Raw genomic sequence first — 25,944 nt, forward strand, 5'->3', positions numbered from 1 at the left:
TATGGATTAAATTTGAATTATCCCCCTTTGTTCTACCTCATTCATAGTTTTTGACCTCATAACACGACCGTTTGGTTTATGATAATACTAGTGTAATTGATGAAATCTTTTAAGGACATGAGCTATTTGCAAGTATTCATAAATGCTATTGTTGTAGCTTTGATGGCTATGTACGTGTATGAAAATGAAAGAAAAATGGAGAAAATGTCGACCAAGCATGATCTAACAGGTAATGAGAAGTAAAACAAATAGAGGACTTTGCATTACACTAATATTACGACTTATTTAAAAGGTAAAGAAAACATACATGAAACGGTAGTAGTTTGTCTTACAATTGCAAACATGAATACTAGCTTTAATGTTTAGGTCATTTTACATCTCTGGCTTTCATGTGGTTTGGTATGAGCATTCACGTTAAAGGTATATCTACCAAGCGAGTAGGATCGAGGAGTTTAAGCAAGTGTTATTTTCACTAGTTTACTAACTATATACCTGTAAACAGTTGAAAGAAAAACATCAAATATAATTTGGTCTTCGAATTCCTGTCTCATTGTTCTATGCCCTACATTTGCTTTCTATCTATAAACTCGATTTTGTGATTTTTTAACTCGTCCAAATTGAAGTCTTTAAAATGAAGCATGATATGCAACTTCTTTAACAGAAGAAGATCTCGGTGTATTAAAGGTATTAGCTAAAAGTAAAGAGGACCAAATAGAAAAGTTGGAGCAATTATTATCTACAAAAGCAGAGACAGAGAAACTAACCGAAATAGAAAATCAGCAAATCGTAGAAACAAGAAAACTTTATACTGAAAACGAAAATCAACAAATCACAGGGACAAAAAAACTGACGTAGAAAATCAACTAAATACTGAAACAAGATATCAAGTTAAACTAGAAAATAAAAAAACCCCCACAGAAACAAGAAAATTGACCGAAGTGGAAAATAAACTACGCATGTCGCTATAAAATAAGTAATTATAACTAATATACTTTACATATGTTTGACTTGCTCTACACGCTTATGTATAACAAACACTTGTTCTACTGACGGAAGTTTAGTCTTTGTGGACAAATTCTCAAATTTCCACTTCAAACGTATGATGTTATCAATATTACGGTAAAGATTTTATTTAAATATCAAATAAGACTTCGTACTTAAACTTCCCATAGGAAGGCTATGCTAGGTGTTAATGCAATTTTTTGCACAAACCCTGGCTTTTATATAGAAATCGAGATGCATGTAATAAGATTATTTCTTTGATTAATTTTATTTTATTTACCATACATGAGACTTAAACTACTAAAAGATGGATAAGGTCTAAATAAATCTTTTTCTTCTTTTTGTAAAAACTGGATGTCAGAACAGAAAGTTTTTTTTTGTTTTTTTTAAATCAATCGGCAATAGGGGAAACGAAAGTCATAGCTAGTTTCTCGATTATCACTAATTTAATCGATGTCTGCTCCATTAACCATTTTTATTAGCTCACTTGGCCCAAAGGGCTAAGTGAGCTTTTCTCATCACTTGGTCGCTAACTTTTACAAAAATCTTCTCCTCTGAAACAACTGGGCTAAATATAACCAAATTTGGCTACGATCATCATTGGGGTATCTAGTTTAAAAAAATGTGTTCGATGACCCCGCCTGCCAAACAACATGGCCGACATGGCTAAAAATAGAACAAAAGGGTAAAATGCAGTTTTTGACTTATATCTCTGACACTAAAGCATTTAGAGCAAATCTGACGGATTAAAAATTTTCATCAGGTTAAGATCTATCTGATCGGAAATTTTCAGACGAATCAGACAATCTGTTGTTGGGTTGCTGTACCTGAATTGGTAATTTTAACGAACTTTTGCAGTTTTCGGTTATTATCTTGAATATTATTATCGATAGAGATAAAACTGTAAACAGCAAAAATGTTCAGCAAAGTAAGATCTACAAATAAGACAACATGACCAAAATTGTTAATTGACCCCTTGAAGAGTTGTTGCCCTTTACAGTCAAATTTTAACAATTTTTCGTTAACTATTGTAATCTTTTACAAAAATCTTCTCCTCTGAAACTGTACTGAGACTCATATAACCAAACTTGGCCACAATCATTATTAGAGTATCTTGTTTAAAAAATGGGTCCGATGTACCGCCTGCCAACCAACATGGCCGACATGGCAAAAAAATACTTAGGGGTAAAATGAAGTTTTTGGCTTATATCTCTGAAACTAAAGCAAATATGACAGGATAAAAATGTTCAATAGGTTAAGATCTATAGTATCTGAAATTTTCAGACAAATCAGACAACCCATTGTTGGGTTGCTGCCACTGAATTGGTAATTATAAGGAAATTTTGTATTTTGTGGTTATTTTCTCATCACTTGGCCTTAATTTTTGGACTTTTTGGATTATAGCTCTTCATCTTTTATATAAGCTTTGGATTTCAAATATTTTGGCCACGAGCATCACTGAAGAGACATGTATTGTCGAAATGCGCATCTGGTGCAACAAAATTGGTACCGTTGATTTTATTACTACCACTGGGTCGATGCCTCTGCTGGTGGACTATTAGTCCCCGAGGGTATCACCAGCCCAGTAGCCAGTACTTCGGTACTGGCATGAAAATACGGATTTTTTGTGTTATTAAAATTTGCTGTTACACAATATTAAAAATTATTATAAATTAAGGAATGTATCTCCCTCATGCAAAGCTCTGATTCCTTTCACGAATTTGGCTTAATTTTTTGACTTTTTGGATTATAGCTCTTCATCTTTTATATAAGCTTTGGATTTCAAATATTTTGGCCACGAGCATCACTGAAGAGACATGTATTGTCGAAATGCGCATCTGGTGCAACAAAATTGGTACCGTTGATTTTATTGGCATCCGTCGTTGACGTCTTTCGTCGTCGTTTAACGTTTACAAAAAATTTCTTCTCTGAAACTATTGACCCAAATTTAACCTAACTTGGCCACAATCATTATTGGGATATCTAGTTTTAAAAATGTGTCTGACGACCCCGGATGATCCCGTCTGCCAACCAAGATGGCTGACATGTCTAAAAATAGAACATCGAGGTGAAATGCAAGTTTTGTCTGTCTACTCTTTTGAAAACCGTTATAAATAGAGAAAAACTGACTGGGCAAAGAAGTTCAGAGTGATGAGCCCTACCAATTGTCCATATAAGTCAAAACTATCAGACGACTTCTTATAGGAGTTATTTCTTTTAAATAACAAAACCATTTTTTTTTCATTTTTGCCTATTATCTTGAAAACTATAACAGATAGAGAGAAACTTTACAATGCAAAAATGGTCAGTATGACAAGTTCTACAAATAAGTCTGCATGGTCGAAATCGTCAGTCGACTTTTTTGAGTTATAGCCCTTTGATGACGATTTTTACCAATTGTTTCGGTTACTGCTTTATATCTTAAAAATTATAAAAGATAGATGGAAACTTAATTAAGCAAAAATAACCAGCAAGACAAGATCTATAATTAAGACAATATGGAGAAAATCGTTGAATGACTATTTATTGGAATTATTGTCCGTTGATGACGTTTTTTTACGTTTTTTTTGTGTTTTGCCTTATATGTTAAAAATTATAATAGATAACAAGACACTTAAGGTGGTACCCAACACTTTCACTAAAATTAATTTGTCTCGTTTAATTTTCATAAAATTTTGTCAAATTATTTACTTTGACACTTTAACAAAAATATAAAAAATTTAAAAATTTTGAACCAACCGTTTTGTCAGAAAAATTACACTGGTTATATAGCAATTTGTCAAACACCAATTTTGATCATTGAGAAGCTTAATATTCCTTTTACAACACAACTTAATTAAAACGTTTAGCTGACTTGACAGAGTTATCTCCCTGTAGTGCTAGGTACCACCTTAAATCACAAAAAAGATCAACAAGGCAAGTTCTACTAACAAATCAAATTTTGCCGTTATAGTTCTTTGTAGGAGTGATTGCCCTTAAATTAGGAATTTTTTTTTAATAAAATATAATTTTTTTTCATATAAATACTTAAATACGGTTATTTAAACTTTTGCATTGATATAAACTGATACAAAGGTCAAATCGTTTAATTGGCTTTTTCAATTAATTACTGGGGAAGTTGATATACTAAACGGTAATCACATAGAAGTCGTAAAATTGAGTATGACATCATTTATTGTTTTTCCTTGAATTGTTTTACTTCTTATTACCTGTCGGAACATGCCTTGTTGATATTTCACTCATTTTTTTCTCTCACTTTTTGCCCACGTTAATTATAAGTGCTACAACAATATATAGCACTATGTGATGAATCCGGAGAACATATGCATATTGATCAGGCCAATAATTTCAAATTTCATAATCATAAAAAAGTAAAATAACCAATATACCGAACTCCAAAGAGAATTCAAAACGGAAAGTCCCTTAACAAATAGAAGAAACTTAATATATCGCTGATGCCGGTTAAAAAATATCTTAAATAATCGTCTATATAAGTTGAACCTATTGACTTAAAAACTCTTGAAGTTTGTTTTGTATATTACGTTACGATTTGGTTTAGGCATTAAGGTGACTGTATGATGACATCTACATGTCTTGTGAGTAATTGTGTTACTGGATTGCTGGATTATATGATGTCATCATCGCTTATAAAATAATATTGGCAAGATCATTCGAAGGATTTTGACCTACATTTCATGCTCAAACTGTGGTCATATAACGTTTGAATTCAGGTTCATTTTCTGTAACAGTGATGATCTGCCAATGATGTATTGTTTTATCCAAACACACATTGTTTACAATTTACGTGAAGCCATTTATCAATGACTTTTATGTGGGGTAGGCATATACTTATATATAAGATCCCAGACATACTTTCGACTGAGTGCAAGAAGAGTTATATAGACATTTCATGTGATTCTATAGACCAAATAAAATAGTTAAATACAACGAGGACATGAATAGAAAAAAAAAAAAAAAACAAAAACGTATTTCTCCACTTCGTTATAACAATTGTAAATGTAAAGTTTATTTTTAGTTCTCGCTTTAAAAAGGAAACTTGTAGATGAAATTAAAGACACGAAGCAATTATTATCAACAAAAGCAGAGAAAAAAGGTTTGGAAATTCATATTAGATATATCATTTGTTTGGGGCAAACCTTTAACGGCAATTAAATAACAGATTATTCTATTTACGGAAAATCTATTTTTGTTCAAACTCTTCTATTGAAATTGCTTCATTCTTGTATAGCACTGTATAAATCATGGCAAGCCTTTCGTAGTTTTATCTTCACAAATTGTTTTCAATTTGAAGAAAAAACGCGAGTATAACACAAGTAGGTACGTTTTGATTTGAACAAGTCTAAAACTAGACTGAACAATAAATATTTAAGTCAATTTCAGTCTTTCAGTCGTTTTCAGACTCATCTTGTGCGGTAAATTCAGTACTGTTCAGACAATTCGCCTGTTGTCAATTAATTTTCTGTAACCGTCAACCAAAGTTGGGCAAGGGTGATCACCGATTTTGTTGAAACTTTCTGACAACAAACATTGATATAAAATATGAAAAAAGTCTGTACATGTCACCCTGAATTATGTATGGTTACCAGGCAACAGGCTTTAAAATGTTGAAAATAGCTGATTTTTGCTATTCACGGCTTGCAGTGACTTATATACAGCATAATAGGTTTGATGCATTTTATATTATATCAAATTCTTTTAAATACTTGTTCAGTGACATTTTTTCCCTTTTTCTGATATTATATTCAAATTGACATTTTTAAGCTAGGTATTTAAAGTAGTATAAATTTTAGCATAACCAACTTTCCTCCTAATTTATGAAAAAACGCATCCATTCCTGAATAAATTAAAAAATAGCTTTTATTCTAAAAGATTGATATTTCTCATTCATCCAAAAACATTTTTGGGGCTAATAAGATTTTTTTTCATACAAATTGGATAAAAAAAACAAAAATTGCCTGAAATCTACAAGAGTTATTTCCCTTTTTAGAACTCCCCAAAGTTTAAAAATAGATAAAGTCATTTGTTTATCTCACAAAAATGGAGGCAGAAATCTGCAACATGTTTTGCTTCTTTAAATCAACATATTTTACCCTTTACATCTAATTTTAAAATATGTCTAGATACATGTTTCATAATGGCTGGTCAGTTTTATAAAATGATAAGCCTTTTCAATGTCAATGTTTGTTCAGAGGCCAAAAAAGTCATAACAAACTTGACAGGACATGTGGAAATTGTGATGTCTGATGATGACAAAAAAAATTGACTATGATGAACAAGTTGCTGTTTGTACAGAATGGGATCTGCTCCCGTCGCCCTCGTGAAATTCACAAATATGTGCAAGCCATTGTTCAATGTTCTTGGAAACAAAGAAACAAAAAAAGGGGGAAAACTAAGTGAAGTTCCGTTTTGATCAACTCCTGTGACATGAACTGTCTGATGCTTAAAAGATGATATGACAGAGAACTGTCACTGCCTAATATGGAAACTATAAATAAACCTCATGGACTTGTCCTTCAATTTGAAACAGGTAAGCATATTTTTAACTAAATTATAAATTTCTATTTTTGGCAAAGACATAATTATGTTCCTGAAGGAATTAGGGGAGCTGTCCCATTTCTTTGCATGATATTTCTTTGTTCAAATTTTAAAGGCCTTGCTCATGATCTAGGAAGGTTGCAAAAACCTTGTTTTCCAGGTGGAAATACTGACCAACTTTTCAGTGACTTTTTCAACCTATTTCCATGACAAAATTTATTTAATTCAAAGTGTTTGTTTGCTTTGTATACAGTTCCATGCTAGGGATTTACATTTTTATCTTCATTAGATAGAAATAATCTAACAATCACAAGTTTAAAATTCTATAAGGACCTTTATGAGTGGGTTTTGAGTCATGCACTTTATTCAGAATGCAAATATGAAAAAATGTCTACAAATGTAGCACATTTACATGTACATGTGTATGGTAGGTTATGCTTCCTTTCTGTATATTTGAATTAAGATACTGTGCTGACCTGGTCAAGTTGTAATCACATACATTTTAGTGACATGCTAAATAAGGTATATACTTTTTGAATAAATTCTAATTAAAAAATTATTATAAAAACACATGACCATAAAAATGTTTATGTAAAACAGTTAACGATTCTCTCATAATTCCAGGTACATGTATTTGCAGAGACTGTAGACAAAGGTTACTAGATTGGCACAATAAAGCAGTGCCACATTTACACTTCTTAATGTAAATAAGGTTTGTATTATATACAGTGATATGTGGTAATGATTTTACATTTGATGCATGTATGTTTATTTCTTTGAAAAAACATTCGAATGAAGACATAAAAATGAATTAATCTTCAATGTTGAAATCATGCAACTGAACAACAGTGTATCTCCTAAGTTTGCATATGTTGTCTTTTAAATATTTAAAGTTAGAAAACAGTTCTAATATAAAAGTGGCCTGTGCATGCTTTTTTTAGGCACATATTAGTATTATTTTTTTAAGATTTTAATTAGAAATACATATTAATTAATAATTATGATCTTTACTGTTCAAATATGCATTTTCTTTTTTTTCTTTTTTCAAATAGATCAAGTCATAGCCTTAGATGATTGAGGTCCAATCAAAAGAGCAAAAAATGTAAATAGCAGAACACTGTTACAGCTCTTCTTTAAAAGCATGCAAAAAAAACTTTGATAGACTTGCTTGCTATGTTTGCTTGGATGTTTGCAAACAATAGGTAGGCAGAGTTTTAGTCTGTTTTATATGTACTGTGACTTGATTGGACAATAAAAATTGACATGAAATGAAGTTAATGTTTATTGTCCAATCAAATTCCAGTATATAGTAAACAGACTACCTACCTGTTGTTTACAAACACACATACATACATACAAACAAACATAGCAAGCAAGATGATCAAAGGTTTGCTTTGCATGCTTTCATAAAAGAGCTGTTATTAAGATTCAGGAGTAGATCTAGTACAATTTGAAAGAATAATTTCAGTACTTCCCAATTAAAGACAGAAGGGGTTACCCAAAATTTCTCGCACTGCTTCACTGGAATATTTAAATATGCCCTCTCTAAGAATTGATACTAGTATTTATGTCAGTACAGCAGGCTGAAAATACTGACTCAAACAAGCTTTATCATTTATAATGAAAATTGTGAATAACATTCTTATATTGCACAGGCCTAAACTTAAATCATAGGAATATATATATTTAACATGAAACCTGGGATTAATTATTACTAACATAAAACATGGGAATATATATCCTTAACATGAAACATAGGAATAATTTTTTTTTACATAAAACAAGGAAATACTTATCCTTAACATGAAACATGGGAATAAATATTCATAACATAAATTTAGCAAGAAACAAGGGACATGTGGGAGTATATATCCTTAACAGGAAATATTGGAATAAACAAAAAACTTAAAACAAATTACTTGAATTTGGGAACAATTATCCTAATCATGAAAGCACTTTAAGAATTTAAAGAAAAGTACTAAACAGTCTTTAACTTGTCTATTATACTGTTATATGAATAAAACCCAAACTATAAGTTTCATTCCTAAATTTGTGTGCCCCTGTCGTAGCATTAAATTTGAACTTTGTCGGTCTGTACCCACTTCCCAACGTTGTTTTCTGCTCTATACCTTTAGTTTACCTCAACCAACTGTTATCAAACTTATACATGTACACAATGCTTATTACCACAAAACACAGATCAAGTAGAAATTGAAGCATGTCACTTTAGCCGTTCTAGACTTATGCCCCTTTAAAAATGGAAAAATTGCTGATTTTTTTGTTTCCCTTTTCTAACTTAAGTTTGCCTTAACCAAATGTTATGAAACTTATACAAAATCCCTTTTACCACAAAATTCAGATAAAGTACAATATTTGGGTATTGTCACTTTTACTGTACTTCAGTAATGTTACTATATAACTTCATATGATATGTAAGCAGAACCATCATCAGTGTCACATGGACACATTCCCTATTTATCTTATTTACATGTTTAAGTCCAAAATACAAGCATTTAAAGCAATTTACCGAAACACTATAAAAACAACGATTTATGTAAAAAAAAAATATAAGATTTATATCACTTAAATTGAAAAACATGAAGCTTAAATAATACAATTATTCATTGTTATTACACACTTTAAAATAAATATATGTAGTAAAGAATTTTACTGTTATTGTTATTTCCTCCTTATATTTTGATATTATTTCAGACAAGTCCAGTTAAAGGTGTTCCATTGTTAATCCTAGAAGACACATGTAGTCAGGAAACATGTAAAGTGAGCAAGCTTGTTTGAGTCGAACTTCAGATTCTTCTATTTGTAATTCCATAAAGCTGGAAGCCTTGGACAGATTGCTCATTTTTTTAAGGTATGCAAATATTTGTTTGGCAATTTGTATTTCAAGTACATTTTTTTGCTCTAAAAAAAGAACTATGTAACTCAAAATAAGTTAGTTGATTTAAACTGATTCTTATTAAACCCCATGCAACAAAGTTGTAGAGAGTATGATGTTTTTCAGCCGTCCATCCATCTGTCTGTCAGTCCTGTTCTTGTCAACGCAACTCCTCTGAATCACACTACAGCATTTTATGAAACTTTTTAGTTAATAAGGACATGTTATGTAGATGTTCATATGGACAGGAAATTATGATTCACTTTTTTTCTAGGAGTTTTGCACCTTTGAACTCATTTGCATCAATTTACATTTACTACTGCAAGTTTGTCATTGCAACAGAGTCCTCTGAAACCACACAACAGAATTTCATGAACATTTTTAAATAATAAGGACATAATATGTAGATGTGCATATGAACAGGAACTTATAATTCACACTTTTGCCCCTTTGAACTCATTTGCCTCAATATACAACTGCCACAGTTTGTCATTAAAACTCCTCTGAAACTACACAACAGCATTTCATAAAACTTTGTAGATAATAAGGAAATAGTATGTCAGTCAGGGATATAAATCTATAGGGTTATTGCAGAAAAATAACATACATTTGTTATTGAGGACTAACAAATCAAAGAACTGTTGTAACATACGTATTTTACATGTTTCAAAGGGACAATATACATTATAAGTTTAGTTAAAGTGTATGTTAATGCTCCATATCACTGCAAAGCATTTGTTCAGACATACATCATGCTTATAATTACAATATATTTTAATTTATTGGAAGAAATAATGACCAGAGCAGGTTCTGTGCAAGTTTCTTAGTATTCCCAAGTGTCTTATATATAAGTTACATCCCTTTAATAACTGCGCCTTGTTATCACAGCTAAGTTTATCCCTTAATAGCCTCGTCTCATTGATTTACCATGGTTAATCAAAAATGTATTAATTTAATTAAAAATAGTTTATAATATCAAGGCTATGCATTTAATTTCTGCGCAAAGTCTCTAGAGTTCCCGAGAGCCCACTATATTTGACATAAATTTACAAATAACAAACATATGTTATTACAGATTTAGAAATTTAAGGAATATAGAATATCTGTAAAAACACACGCAAGTTATTTCCTGTCATAACCCTAAAGAGTTATATCACTAGCTGTATGTAGAGATGCTTATCAACAGGAAATTATGATTCCTTTTTTTCTAGGAGTTATGCCCCTTAGAACTTATTTGCCTCAATATCATACTATAAGTTTTTCATAACAACTCTTCTAAAACCACACAACCGAATATCATGAAACTCTAGAAAGAAAATATTGAATCATAATTTCCTGACGATATGCACATCTAACTAAAATACTCTTTTAGTTTTAAAGTGTTACAAGAGGCCTCATCAAGTTGTTTTTTCAATGTACCCAAAATGGTGAGCTTTTATGTGACAGCTTTAATGTTAAATTATTATTTTTTTATTTCAGAGCTTGGAAATCGAGAAAACTGTACTACTACATGTACTAAGGAAGCAAAAATTACCATTTCCAATGTCCTGAAGACAGCTGCACAAGAGAATTCTCAACATCATCAGCAGTGAAGAGCATGTCCTCATACAGCATAGTCAATTCTTTGTTAAATGGTGTAAAAATGAAAATATTAGAAATAGCAAAAAAATTGTATGCAGATAAGATAATTTCAAATCAGCCTAAAAAGTATATCTTTAGAACCACCTAATATTTCATTCGCACTTGATTCAGATAAAATTCTTGAAATGGGATGGGCATCAAAGTCAATAAATCAAGAGTCATATTAAGTTAACAACTAAGGCAATATATTATACATGACTGACACATCCAATATGGAAAGGTGACTGGTAACAAGGGAGATCCTTAAGTGGCTGCTGTTGAGATGAGAAATTTCTCTTGATACAACATGTACAAAAAGGAGCATTTTTATCAGACCTACAAATGGCTTCATTTTTCTCCCGACTTTGTCAGAAAGAGAAAAGACTTAGTAGTTCTGAAGATTATGTTGCAGCCAGAGAAAGAGGACAGAAAACAAAATATATAGTACTTTTGGGATCAAATAACTGTTGAAATGTTAAAGTTTCAATTCTTTTGTTAAAAGGAGGAGGTTCCCTAAGGTGTTTTTTTTTGCCTATAAAAATATATATTTGTGTCTTTGTAAATATTGACTGCATTATTTATGAATAAAAACTTTATTTTGTCTGTGTCACTTTAGATGTATGTTATTCCTCAAAATAACAGTTGGAATTTCTGATCAATTCGCCTTTATTGCCATGTGTACAGTCTCTTATATTCGTAAAATGACTTTTGTTTATCTCTTAAATCTATTTTGATGAAATGCTCATCAACTCATTTTTTTTATTAAGACAAAATGGTTGCTTCAACTTAAATCTGTGAAATAGCATTGTCTTCTGTAGCATATCAAGGCTATAGCAAACATCTTGACAACATTGAAATCATTTCTAATGTTTACATGAGATATATTTTAGCATTTATTTACACTTCAAATTTATTGCAACAAGCATAGTAGTATTGATGTTGATTTGTGTCCAAAAAATGACATGTTAGTCCTTATTGCAGATCTCCGGATTAAATCCATGTTTGTTTCCATGGTAACCATTTTCAATGCCAGATTTAAGTTGAACTTATGTATAACTCAAATGTATAATGCCATTTTAATTCTCAAATTGTTTTAATCTTGTTTTTTTTCTAAATTTGCAGATTTTACAAATTTTTACAATTTTTGGCTAAAAAATGAAATTTTGAAAGCCCTGTTTCCATAGCAACAAACCTAGTATTTGTCATTAAGTTGAATTTCTCCTGTAAGTAATAAATAAAAGATAATGTAATATTAAATAACTTATTGGTTAACCTTTAGTTACATTTTTTAATGAAAAAAACGGAAAAAAATGTGAAATTTTTATTTTTTTGTTTCCATGGTTACCGCTCCTGGAAACAAGATCCACAAGAATTTTATTCCATATATCGGAACAATAATATGTTGGCTCAAAGGAAAGTATAATGTCATATTCCAACATGGATGCGTAAGTTTGCTACACATCCTCAAAAACTGTCTAAATTGGGTATTTTATGTACCTGTTGAACTCTTCCATGTATCCAAGATCAAATCAGGGTAACATAAAATATTTGATATTTTTAAATTCTATCATTTTATCAATTTGTAATGATATTCATATAAATAATAGGTATTTTAATCAATATATTGCTATTTAAGTGGATATTAATGCCCAAAGTAGACCTATTTCATAGTTGAAAAAGAGCAATTTTGAAGGTAAAATTAGAATATCCTGTTACAATGGCAACCATGGTCCATAGCAACAATATCAATATTATTTTTTTCATTTATACATAAAAGTGTATTAACTGGCAAAGTTTGAAGCTTTTCTGAGACTATGTGTGCCACAACCTATATATGGCATGGTTGATATTTACAGAGAATCCATACAAAGATCTATTCAGTCTATTCAGTATCGCTTTACCAGCACACACCAAGATGAAAAATTGTCTGAAAAGCTCCTGCACAGTACTTAATCAACTACAAGTGAAGAGCATGAACAGAACTGACTTTACCGCAGTGGATTATTTTGAAAAATTACTGAAAGACTAAACATGGCTGAATAATTTATTGTTTAGACTTTTCAAATCATGTTAAGTTCATAATGCCTGTTTCAGACTTAAAATTGTTTGCTAGTGTAATATAAATTGAATTATTGCGCTTGCAAAAAATATTAATACTGACAAAGGACATATGTTAATCCGACATATTTATGTATACTGATGTTTTTAGCTCACCTGGCCCGAAGGGCCAAGTGAGCTTTTCTCACCACTTGGCGTCCGTCGTCGTCGTTAACAATTTACATTTTGAACTTCTTCTAGAGAACCACTGAATGGAATGGAACCAAACTTGGCATAAATGTTCCTTATGAGGTGCTGACCGAGTGTTGTTACTTTGTAGCCGATCCATCATCCAAGATGGCCGCCAGCGGGGGACTTAGTTTAACATAGGACCCTATGGGAAATGCATACAAATGACTTCTTTTAGAGAACCACTGAATGGAATGAAACCAAACATTGCATGAATGTTCCTTATGAGGTGCTGACCAAGTGTTGTTACTTTGTAGCTGATCCATCATCCAAGATGGCCACCAGCGGGGCACTTAGTTTAACATAGGACCCTATGGGAAATGCATACAAATGACTTCTTCTAGAGAACCACTAAATGGAATGAAACCAAACATAGCATGAATGTTCCTTATGGGGTGCTGACCAAGTGTTGTTACTTTGTAGCCGATCCATCATCAAAGATGGCCGCCAGCCGGGGACTTAGTTTAACAAAGGACCCTATGGGAAATGCATACAAATGACTTCTTTAAGAGAACCACTGAATGGAATAAAACCAAACATAGCATGAATGTTCCTTATGGGGTGCTTACCAAGTGTTGTTACTTTGTAGCCGATCCATCATCCAAGATGGCCCCCAGCGGGGGACTTAGTTTAACATAGGACCCTATGGGAAATGCATACAAATGACTTCTTTTAGAGAACCACGGAATGGAATGAAACCAAACATGGCATGAATGTTCCTTATGAGGTGCTGACCAAGTGTTGTTACTTTGTTGCTGATCCATCATCCAAGATGGCCGCCAGCCGGGGACTTAGTTTAACATAGGACCCTATGGGAAATGCATACAAATGACTTCTTTTAGAGAACCACTAAATGGAATAAAACCAAACATAGCATGAGTGTTCCTTATGGGGTGCTGACCAAGTGTTGTTACTTTGTAGCCGATCCATCATCCAAGATGGCCGCCAGCGGGGGACTTAGTTTAACATAGGACCCTATGGGAAATGCATACAAATGACTTCTTTTAGAGAACCACTGAATGGAATGAAACCAAACATTGCATGAATGTTCCTTATGAGGTGCTGACCAAGTGTTGTTACTTTGTAGCTGATCCATCATCCAAGATGGCCACCAGCGGGGGACTTAGTTTAACATAGGACCCTATGGGAAATGCATACAAATGACTTCTTCTAGAGAACCACTAGATGGAATGAAACCAAACATAGCATAAAGGTTCCTTATGGGGTGCTGACCAAGTGTTGTTACTTTGTAGCTGATCCATCATCAAAGATGGCCGCCAGCCGGGGACTAAGTTTAACAAAGGACCCTATGGGAAATGCATACAAATGACTTCTTTAGGAGAACCACTGAATGGAATAAAACCAAACATAGCATGAATGTTCCTTATGGGGTGCTTACCAAGTGTTGTTACTTTGTAGCCGATCCATCATCCAAGATGGCCCCCAGCGGGGGACTTAGTTTAACATAGGACCCTATGGGAAATGCATACAAATGACTTCTTTTAGAGAACCACAAAATGGAATGAAACCAAACATGGCATGAATGTTCCTTATGAGGTGCTGACCAAGTGTTGTTACTTTGTTGCTGATCCATCATCCAAGATGGCCGCCAGCCGGGGACTTAGTTTAACATAGGACCCTATGGGAAATGCATACAAATGACTTCTTTTAGAGAACCACTAAATGGAATAAAACCAAACATAGCATGAGTGTTCCTTATGGGGTGCTGACCAAGTGTTGTTACTTTGTAGCCGATCCATCATCCAAGATGGCCGCCAGCGGGGGACTTAGTTTAACATAGGACCCTATGGGAAATGCATACAAATGACTTCTTTTAGAGAACCACTGAATGGAATGAAACCAAACATTGCATGAATGTTCCTTATGAGGTGTTGACCAAGTGTTGTTACTTTGTAGCCGATCCATCATCCAAGATGGCCGCTAGCAGGGGACTTAGTTTAACGTAGGACCCTATGGAAAATGCATACAAATGACTTCTTTTAGAGAACTACTGAATGGAATGACACCAAACATGGCATGAATGTTCCTTATGAGGTGCTGACCAAGTGTTGTTACTTTGTAGCCGATCCATCATCCAAGATGGCCGCCAGCGGGGGACTTAGTTTAACATAGGACCCTATGGGAAATGCATACAAATGACTTCTTTTAGAGAACCACTGAATGGAATAAAACCAAACATGGCATGAATGTTCCTTATGAGGTGCTGACCAAGTGTTGTTACTTTGTAGCCGATCTGTCATCCAAGATGGCCGCCAGTGGTGGACTTTTGAATGAAATTAAACATGTTCCTTTCCTTATAAATGAAGTTGTGTTGTCACTTTTAGCCAAATTTTATATTTTTTTATATGATTTCAAAAACCCAAGTAGAATCAGGTGAGCGATACAGGCTCTTGAGAGCCTCTAGTTTTTATATAACTTTCTTCTATCAGTATCAGTGTATACATCTTTAGACATTTATAACTTTTCCTGTTTGTGTACTATCGTAAATTGTAGACGATCCGATACATATTAAAATTTATATATATCTGCCTGTCTAAACATGTGACAACTATATGACAGACATTCTCCCCCGATAACACGTCGTTACACAGAGCTACCACCATAATACATATATATATACAAGTCTAAGTTGAAAACAACGTTCAAACCTATAATTGCGTTGGATAAAAACCGCAATTTTTATACGTGTGCATGGAAAACAAATTTCGTTGAAGAGGGGTCTAAATACAGCGCAAACAACATTTTCTAAAAAGACCAAAAGAGTGAAAAAGTATATTTTAACAAAACCCATTTGACTAACAGGTCGAACAACTGATGTTCTTAAACCCTGCTGAATGCCATTAACGATTACCACATAAATTGATCACAAAGACGATTTGGTGCCACGATATCTCAGTAGCATGAGTTCGAATCCCGGCCAGGGAAAAACAAAAAAATTGCCAAAGCAAATTTACAGATCTAACATTGTTGGGCTGTTATTTAGACGAATTATATATAATTTTTTATACAGAATTTGTTTTCAGCCTTGTATCACCATCACTGGTGGTCCGATGGATAAAATCTGTTGTAGAGTCGTCACTGGTTAAGACGTGGTTGTAGAGCCTAGGTGGTCGAGTGGTCTAGCTGGTCGGGCACAGTGCAAGGCCATTTGGTGCCACGATATCTCAGTTGCATGAGTTCGAATCCCGGCCAGGGAAGAACAAAAAATTTGCTAACACAATTTTACAGATCTAACATTGTTGGGCTGTTATTTAGACGAATTATATATACAGAATGTGTTTTCAGCCTTGTATCACCATCACTGGTGATCCGATGAATAAAATCTGTTGTAGAGTCGTCACTGGTTCAGACGTACTAATATATATTTATATTAATTAGAAAATAGCTGCAGAGATAGCATCTTCCAAAAAAGTTTATATTTTAAATTTTCATATATATATATCGTATAAACATCAACCCAACAATGTTAGATCTGTAAATTTGCGTTAGCAAATGTTATGTTCTTCCCTCGCCAGAATTCGAACTCCTGCTACTGAGATATCGTGGCACCATATCGCATTGCACTATGTTCGACGCGCAAGACCAAGGAGATTTAGTAAGGTTGCCAACGAAACATAAATGATCCAATTTGATATATCGAAATAACGAAAAGTTGTACATCACAGTCAAGATCGACTGATACTCGTATGCAGATAATTAAAACCTCTGATACACCTAAAACATAAAACTGCATTAGCTCTAACTTTAATATGGTTTTCGTTGTAAACTTGAAAGAGGCCATTGCTAGTCTTGTGATTTTTATGCCCCCGCATTTAAGTACGGGGCGTATTGTTTTCCAACTGTTAGTCCGTCTGTTCGTCCTTTCTTCAGTCCATCCTTCCGTCTGTCCGTCCCATTATGAGTATAAAGTTATTCCAGAGGTGACTTCTACAGTTTGAATGCTAGGAAACTTTCACTTTGCTGGCTGTTTGTAAATATATTGAAGGTGTGCATGTGTTCACGGTTTTCATTTTTATTAATATCTGCTCTTTTGGGAGATAGTTGAACTTTGTCATTTATGGAGTATATACTTGCATAAGAGGTGCATAGCGATTCAGGATAACTCCTCCTACAGTGAACCACAGACATATTGTCCTCCCATGCTCAACTGTGTGTATTTTACAATAAAATTTTGCATCTGCGGGGGCATCATTTGTGTCTCCCAGACACAGTAATATCTCAAAGAAAGTCATACATTTACTTTGTTATAATACAGTTACTTCAGAGTTGTCTGCGGGAGCATCACTTTGTCTAGTTTTAATTTGGTATTTGAGCCATCTATGGAAATTGGAATATTATTTCACCAATGTTCAAATATCAAAAAAGTGTATCACGAATTTTTATAAAAATACACAAACCGAAAAAGCTCAAACAGTACGAACTCCCATACAAAACCGAAGCGAGACAAGGGTAAGCATCTCTAATAGTTAAATTGATTTGGCTTTTGTACAAATATATTCTGGATCGAACAACAAGACAACAACGAATGTATCTACAGAAAATCGGGATATGATGAATTGGTTCAGACATTCTTAATTTTGAATAGTAATTTCACGGAACTCTTAATATTATCTTTTGTTATCTCAAATTCTAACCAGAATTAATTGAAAGAAATCATACTGCTTTAAAACTAGAGGCTCTAAAGAGCCTGTGTCGCTCACCTTGGTCTATGTGAATATTAAACAAAGGAAGCAGATGGATTCATGACAAAATTGTGTTTTGGTGATGGTGATGTGTTTGTACATCTTCCTTTACTAAACAGTCTTGCTGCTTACAATTATCTCTATCTATAATGAACTTGGCCCAGTAGTTTCAGTGGAAATGTTGATAAAAAATTACAAATTTTATGAAAATTGACTATTATAATAAAGGACAATAACTCCTTAGGGGGTCAATTGACCATTTCGGTCATATTGACTTATTTGTAAATCTTCCTTTGCTGAACATTATTGCTGTTTACAGTTTATCTCTATCTATAATGATATTCAAGATAATAACCAAAAACAGCAAAATGTCCTTAAAATTACCAATTCAGGGGCAGCAACCCAACAACGGGTTGTCCGATTCATCTGAAAATAGATAGATCTTGACCTGATAAACAATTTAACCTCATGTCAGATTTGCTCTAAATGCTTTGGTTTTTGAGTAATAAGCCAAAAACTGCATTTTACCCCTATGTTCTATTTTTGGCCGTGGCGGCCATTTTGATTTGATGGCCGGGTCACCGGACACAATTTTAAACTAGATACCCCAAAGATGATTGTGGCCAAGTTTGGATTAATTTGGCCCAGTAGTTTCAGAAGAGAAGATTTTTGTAAATGATAACTTCGGGCCAGGTGAGCTAAAAAACTAACAACAATATATTTTCCTGTATGAAATTATCGCAAAAAGGTGAAAATAAGTATAAAAGGGATTATATTAGGTATGTGAGCGTTTCACATACATCTATAAGCCTTAATGAATTTTAGTTTTAAATAAAAAAAAACTAATGTTATTAGCAAAAAAATAATGCTGTTTAGAAAATACCGTTCCTTTAAACCATCAAAATCTACTAACACAAACCAACTTAAGTATGTGAAAAAAAATTGACATGAAAATGCGATTATTATCGTGGAAAAGAAAGACAATCTAGAGAAAAAAATCTTTCAAAGAAAAATTAAAAAAACTCCTTTCTCAAGGAACATGTACGAATGATATTTAAAGAAAGATGTGCATTGTGTGTGTTTATACAGATTGTTCTGCAAAATTAAAAGAACTGAATCGTATCTGACAGTTTAATTGTATTTTTTTCAACAGCATCTAAGGACATTGTATTTCAAGCACACCTGTCAAAAAATTTAGAAAATGCAACTCATGAATTACCACTAACGTTTGATGATGTGCTCCTTAAGGGAAAACGGTAGTATTACATTTTCCTAGCATTAGGTTGGCCTTTTGTGTACCCAAGACAGGTGAAGAAAGTCAACTTAGGAGCGCCGTGATTGGATGTAAGGGTACAATATATATTTTTTTATTTATCTATGAATAACTGCAGTGTTTATATTTACAATATAAATTTTAAAACCTATTGAAATGTTTTCTAGAGAATTAATTTGCTGCAAAATGACGGTGGGCATGGATAACATAAACAAGCTCCGTTGGAAATTGGTCACGTTACTATTTGGCTTCAATTTTTAAAATAGAGTAATAAAGTACTAACACAACACATAGCTGTTTTATCCAGGTTTTTGTTATAAAAAGTGGTAAAATTAGAAAATGTTAGTATTGTCGCCTATGGCAGAATAAATAGTACCGTTTTCCCTTAATAATCCTGCGACGGGAAAGTTTACATATTAAAGTGTTACTTGACCTGTCTAGCTTGGCTCTGCGTATACCCCGAGGATTATGCTACATACAGGTGTTAATATGTGAAGATATTTACCTTAGGTTTAGGTTTCCGACAAGGATTGTCTTTGGTCTTGTTTAGGTATATCTTGTTGTACGATGATACAGGTCAAGAAGAGGCTATGTCCGGTCAAGCTTGACTCTTGTGTCATATCTCCATTCGGGGCTCTCTGTTCTCTATCAATTACTGTAGATCACACCAGACAGAGGAAACCCCCTCGAACTACAGGGCAATTGCACACCACCCTCCTCAATGACACAAAGTAACTTAACCCCCCCCCCCCCCCTCCCTTAAATCCTTGATATGGATAAACAAATTATTTTACTTTCCCTAGAAAGAATGGAACTAAACAGCAAAATATTTAAAACTCGGAATTATTTAGATTGCCAACCATCCCATCATTTGGGAACAATGTATAAGCTACACTTTTCAGTTGCCTTATAACTTAACTGCACCTTATTAAGTTTCTATAGCAAACTTACAGTTGACTTCCTTAGCCAAAAAGAAATAATAATCTTAACCAAGTTCACACGTAAATATCTAAATTACTTAAAAACAAAAAAATCCAATCAAATAATGTCCTCAAGACAAATTCATTAATACTGCCTTGAATTTCCAATTTTAACTACTACTACGCACATTATTTCCCTTATACAAATATCTACCCGACAAGAAAAAACAAATATACAAGAAAGGAGGCATTCACTCCCAAATTGGGATAACAACACATGACCATAAAAATTGACCTGTGGTCCAAATCCCACAATCACCGAATAAACTCCTAAGCTCCTTATATACTATTATTTACATTGGTCATGCTGGCACTACCAAATCTTGTCAGTTGAAACTTCAAACGAATTGTTCACTGTACATGGGATGTGAGGCGAACATTCAAAATTTTCAGAATACTACATACATGTATATATCCTTTCAACAGTCTTTAACTCGACGGAATATTACAATTGTCATTAAATAACTATCCACATATAAAGTTGCACAATCAAGTTGTTACCATTATGAAGTTCAAAATCCACATATATTCTTCTATAATTCCATAAAAAAAGTTCCATAATTATTCATCTGTCACTGTTGAAGCACATGTATATATATAATTATAATGTCATATATAATATAAATGCTCGATATTAACAACACATAAATGTTCCTCATTTATGATAATATTAAATAATTCATTAGTCGATCGCGAATGTACATCCTGCCGCAAATTCCGTAGCTGTTACATACAGTAACGCCCATCAAGGGCCAGCCGTTCTAAGCCTTTTTTCTCGCTAGATTGTTCTACAATAGGTTTGTACAGTCCAGGAAACGGACCTCTATCGTAGGCCTAGGCGGTTCCATCTGGATAATGTTCCTTTAAGTAATTAGGGGGTCTATAAGGGTATCCTGGAAATATCAAGTGGCTCTGCCATTGCCATAGAATCTCTCCTCAGCCAAGGTCTTCAAATTCCTTAGGAAATGGACTGGCACCATGCGCTTCAAATTCTTCCATACGAGGAAAACGATATTTCTTTCCTCAGGTTCCTCTTCACTTTCTACATGTTCTAGGTCCTGTGATGCTGCCTCCTGGCTTATGGCCGCTTCCTTTTAGGTATAATTGATGCCTCTGTAGCCTCCTCCTGAATTGTTACTACGGCCACGGCGGCGCAGAGCTGCGCTACCACTTCTGTGGTATCTACAACGGCCTGACGCAGCCCCAGCGGGGACCAAGTTGTCTATCACTGTTGTGGCTGTATCTGTAGCACCTCAAGGCTGATCGTACCTTTTTAGACTTTTTAAATGTAGAGTTAATTCCTAATCTGAAGCTGTTGGTTTGTTTCGGCTTTACATTTGGTGTGGTTCGAGAGCCACTATATGAACAATTCATGAAAACAATGCACATCTGGTGCACACTATAATATTATTAAGATTCAAAATCAATATCATAAATAATTTAAAAATAATTTCTACTAAAACATATTATATCCTGAACGATAATTTTGCTTGGCTTTATATATTGTAGAACACATTGGTACAACTTACATACAGTGGGGAAGGACCAACTGCACTGCAGATGACACTGAAACTGTATATTCAGGTTAATAACAATAAGTCATCCAATCAAGTAACGATTAAATTATAAGTAGTAAATCTCAAATTAAAAAGTTGTTTCACAAATTGAAATGAACTTTGTACTTGTGATGAAAATATCTTAAATTAAGTTTAAAAAATAGCAAATGTTGCTAATAATGAACAATTCAAAATTAATTAGGACTATCAGTGTTAATTTTTTAAGTTGAATATAAGTATCAATACCCGTCTACTTAATAAAGCTATTTAGGCAAATAAAGACTACACGTGCAGAAGGCCTACTGCAATAGACCACTTGTGTTTGATGATCTTTCTTCGAGCATCAAATAGATTTGAGATTTAACATTTCAAATATTTAGATAGAAATTATATACGCCTTCATAATTGCATCAATTTTATTTAGGGTTTGTTGGAGGTTCAGCTTACACTAATTCCGGAGCAGCTGTCGACCATCTTTGTCTTATCAACGATCCGCAGTGGGGGATTTACGATACAAAGGTTAACAGCCTTCCTTTTATTGGAGGGGCATTGTATGACGTTTGGGACATCAATGTTCCTAATTCTCCGTTTGACTTCAATAAGTATGACCATCACAGAGTTCCTTGTTCAGTCTGCATGAAGAAAAAGAAAACTTCGACGATTATGATCCCTGCAAGAAAAGATTGTTATGGCAACTGGGTAAAGGAATACGATGGATATCTATATGCTGGTCACCCTTCTCATGTAGCAGCGTCTGAATATATATGTCTAGATAAAACCCCAGAGGCACTAGATAAATCACCAAACTGGACTGATAAAAAGCTGTTGTATCCCGTTAGGGTTAATTGCAACGGAGCGATACCATGTCCACCGTATGTAAACGGAAGAGAGGTTACGTGTGTTATCTGTTCTCATTAGATTTTCAAATAAAGCACACACAACCGTTGAAAAATAAGTTTAATGTAAAAACACTTTTAATTTGCAAATCGTGAACTTCAGGAGAAACCATTTGATGTTTATACATGTAGAATGTAAGTAATGATAACAATAATAAAAAAATCAATGCCCAGAGATATGCTGAAAAATAACTGTTAACGCAATATAATCTGTTGTATCGGAGCTTAACGATACTCGCACTACTAACTAACAGGGTCAACGCAATAGAAAGTCCTGCAGATTTCGTGGAAATCATATTCAGGATCTGATCTGAATCTAATTCCTTGCTGCTCCCCAAATATAAATTAAATGATTGCTCATTTATACAGACACAACTCAGTGGCTGATCCAGAACTTTTCCTAAGGGGGGGCCCGCTGACTGACCTAAGGGGGGGCCCGCTCCAGTCATGCTTCAATGATTCCCTATATAACCAACCAAATTTTTCCCACGAAAGGGGGGGGGGGCGGGCCCCCCAGGGCCCCCTGGATCCGCCTATGCAACTTGCTGCTTTTATTTTTCTGTACCATCACCAAATACCGAATCCTTCATCTATAATGAACATTTATTAAAGCTTATATATTACAATCTTCCCATTTTGGCTTCCTATCAATTTATCAAGGCATCTGCATGAAAAAATTGGCTGTACATTTATAGTGTCTAATATGTAATATGATAGTACACTGTTCATATTTGTTTGTCCCTTAACCCGAAACAGGAATTGGTAATTTTTTTTTTTTATTTCTCATTAGGTTATTTTCTCAACAACCATTATTTTTCCTTAATACAAATCTAATGAGTTAAGCATGTACAACTGTTTTCACAACTTGTTCTTATGCAGTGCTATTTATTACACCACTGTCCTAGGTTTTGGTGATAGTTGAGCGCTCACAAGCATGTTTAATCCCGTCTCATTATTTTTGTGCCTGTCCCAAGTCTACAGCCTGTATTTCGGTGGTTGTCGTTGATTGTTGTTGTCGGTCATATTTTTATTTTCATAAATTGTTTTGTTATAAACCAGGCCGTTACTTTTCGCGTTTGAATTGTTTACATTTTGTCATGTTGTAACATTTAATGGCTGACAAACATTACGTTCTTTTCTCTCATTGTTAAGGTGTACGATGACTTATAATTGCCTACATCATCGTTATTTGGTGATTTTAAACGCTACTTTAGGCACTATTTGGCTATTTTGTGGCGGTCAGTTTTTATTGGTGGTGGACGCCGGAGTGATCTGAAGAGAACAACCGATCAACAATCGTAGTCAATCAACATTGGATTCGAATGCACCTGCCAAATGCGGGGGTTCAATCTCAAAACCCCAGTTTTGACAGCCACTTATAACAGTAGTTTGACTATTTAGACCACGCGGCCACCCATGCAACTCTTACATCATTTTTAATTGGTGGATAGATGTCTCATTGTCAATCATACCACATCTCCTTATTTCCATATTTGAATCATACATAAATTATCAACTAGTAATACGTACGTTGTTTGAATACGTCCCCCATTTTCATCATTTTCTTGGTCAATCGAATTTTTTCAAGTTTGTGCCATGTTTAACAAGAATGTGTCCTCAGTACACAAATGCCCCACTCGCACTATCATTTTCCATGTTCAATGGACCGTGAAATTGGGGTAAAATCTCTAATTTGGCATTAAAATTAGAAAGATCATATCATAGGGAACATGTGTACCAAGTTTGAAGTCGATTGGACTTCAACTTCATCAAAAACTACCTCGACCAAAAACTTTAACCTGAAGCGGGACGAACGGACGAACGGACGAACGAACAGACGGACGAACGGACGCACAGACCAGAAAACATAATGCCCCTCTACTATCGTAGGTGGGGCATAAAAAAAAATTTACCATCTCATCGTATTTCCACATAAGGACCACAAGGTCAACGTGTTAGGGATAAAGCCCATTTTCCAATATCGTTTGGTCAATAGATTGATTATTGATTGCACACATCAGACAGATTTGTGGTTTGTGTAAGGGTTTCTTGAGTCGATAGTAACTCCACTATTAGATCAATTTCCCTTAGTTTACCTAATTCGACCCTCAAACCTATTTAGAAGCGGGGCGGTTAGTCAAGCACGTCACAAAACATTTCCAAGTGCATGCATAATTTGCAAAATACCAGTTGATACATAGGTGTTTCCATGTTAGAGATAAAATATGTATGCAATCATATTTGAACTAGTACAAATTTTTGTTTAGTGGCCATCTGAAACACGGCTCTGGGTGTCGGATTTTATCGCAGTGTTGAAGACCGATTCGTGGGATTCGGCTGTTTTCTGCTCTTTGGTTGGATTGTTGTCTCTGACAAATTTATCATTTTCATTCTCAATTTTTTTTAATAAAAAATATTTTACAAAATTGGTCTACAGATAAGACATTTAGGAGATAACTGTATTGTATTTTAAGCTCCGACGGCATCAATTGGGGATTTGATGGTCGCAAATAAAATTTTACTGGCGACGCGTAAGCGGAGACAGTAAACGGGTATTTGCGACCATCAAATCCCAAATTGATGCCGTCGGAGCTTAAAATACAATATTGTTATCTCCATTCTAATGAAACTGACAGAAAACAACGTTAAAACATGTATTTAAAATCTGTCATATGCCGTCTGCGCTTGCGCGTACGTCCCATAGCATCAATTGTCAATTGATGCCATGTAAGAAAGTGACGTTATCCAATCAAAATGAACGTTACAAACGTTGTTGCATTAGAATTTGGGATATTTACCTTTACGAAACAAATAAAAACCCTTAGACTATGTCTATCAGTTACATAAAATGCAACGTATAAAGTTAAATTATACACAAAGACGCCAGTATAATAGAGGGGTTTGACAGGAGTCCCATTATTCCAAATTCCCTTCCGAAACTCCTCCCCCTTTTCTCCAAGACGAAAATCGGTCAACCACATTTCGCCCCCTTATTACCATGTTTCCTTTCCCCTGTCCACCCCACATTATACAGCATTTTATAATGTCACCTACAATGTCTTAACTGATGTAGAGGTATTCTTAAAGTCACAAGAAGTCATTTACTATTTACATTTAACATTTACAACATGTACAAGTCGCAACTAGAGTAATGTATTTGAAATGAAAGGTATGTATAT

At 34.0% G+C, this 25,944-nt stretch overlaps 1 long non-coding RNA gene across 1 annotated transcript; it reads left to right on the plus strand.

Moving 5' to 3' along the window:
* Nucleotides 1–68: 68 nt before the first annotated feature.
* LOC143076275 (uncharacterized) lies at nt 69–22,840 on the plus strand. The gene is made up of 4 exons (XR_012978592.1): nt 69–229; nt 5,039–5,116; nt 21,823–21,897; nt 22,294–22,840. It is a non-coding gene; the product is annotated as an uncharacterized LOC143076275 (long non-coding RNA).
* The last annotated feature ends 3,104 nt before the right edge of the window (nt 22,841–25,944 follow it).

Source organism: Mytilus galloprovincialis, chromosome 5 (assembly GCF_965363235.1).
Source record: "Mytilus galloprovincialis chromosome 5, xbMytGall1.hap1.1, whole genome shotgun sequence".
Classification (NCBI taxonomy): Eukaryota; Metazoa; Mollusca; class Bivalvia; order Mytilida; family Mytilidae; genus Mytilus; species Mytilus galloprovincialis.